Source organism: Rhinolophus sinicus, chromosome 17, assembly GCF_057876585.1.
Source record: "Rhinolophus sinicus isolate RSI-liver-muscle chromosome 17, RSI-T2T, whole genome shotgun sequence".
Taxonomy (NCBI): domain Eukaryota; kingdom Metazoa; phylum Chordata; class Mammalia; order Chiroptera; family Rhinolophidae; genus Rhinolophus; species Rhinolophus sinicus.
The window spans coordinates 77,776,040-77,776,770 of record NC_142517.1 but is presented as its reverse complement, the minus strand read 5'-3'; positions in this window follow the sequence as shown (position 1 = coordinate 77,776,770).

Sequence of the window (731 nt, the reverse complement as noted above, 5' to 3'; positions counted from 1 at the left end):
TCTGATGGGCCAAAAGGCATAGTATCAAGCCACAGAGAATTATTCTCAGGCCTTGACATCTAACAGAAATAGCCCTGCTAGGTTTTGATCCCTTTTTCCTTACAATTCCATCCTTTTGGAAAGGGAATATCTATCTGATGCCTTTCTTAACATTGGATTTTGAAAACAGATAATTTGTCTGGTTTCACAAGTTCACAGTTAGAGATAATTTTGCTACAAGATGAATCATACCCCAAGTCTCTTATATAACTGATTTAGAGGAGATTTTCGATTTTGATTAATATTTAGATGAGATTTTTCACTTAGAGTTGATACTGGAACGGTTAAGACTTTAGGGGATGTTGAAACAGGTAAATGCATTTTATAGGTGGAAAACGACTTAAATTTGGGGGAACCAGAGGTAGACTGTTATAGGTTGAATTGTGCCCCCCCACAGAAGATATGTTGACATCCTACCTTCCAGTCCTTCAGAATGTGGCATTATTTCAAAATAGACTCATTTCAGATGAAATTAGTTAAGATGAAGTTATCCTGGAGTATTGTGGAAACTTAACATGGCGGGTGTCCTGATAAGAAGAGGATAGACACAGGTGGGGAGAATGCTATGTGACTATGAAGGCAGAGCTAGAACATATGCTACCACAAGTCAACACCGAGGCTACCAGGAATAGACAGGAAAAATCCTCCCCTGGCGCATTCAGAGAGATTGTCGCCCTGCCAACACCTTGACT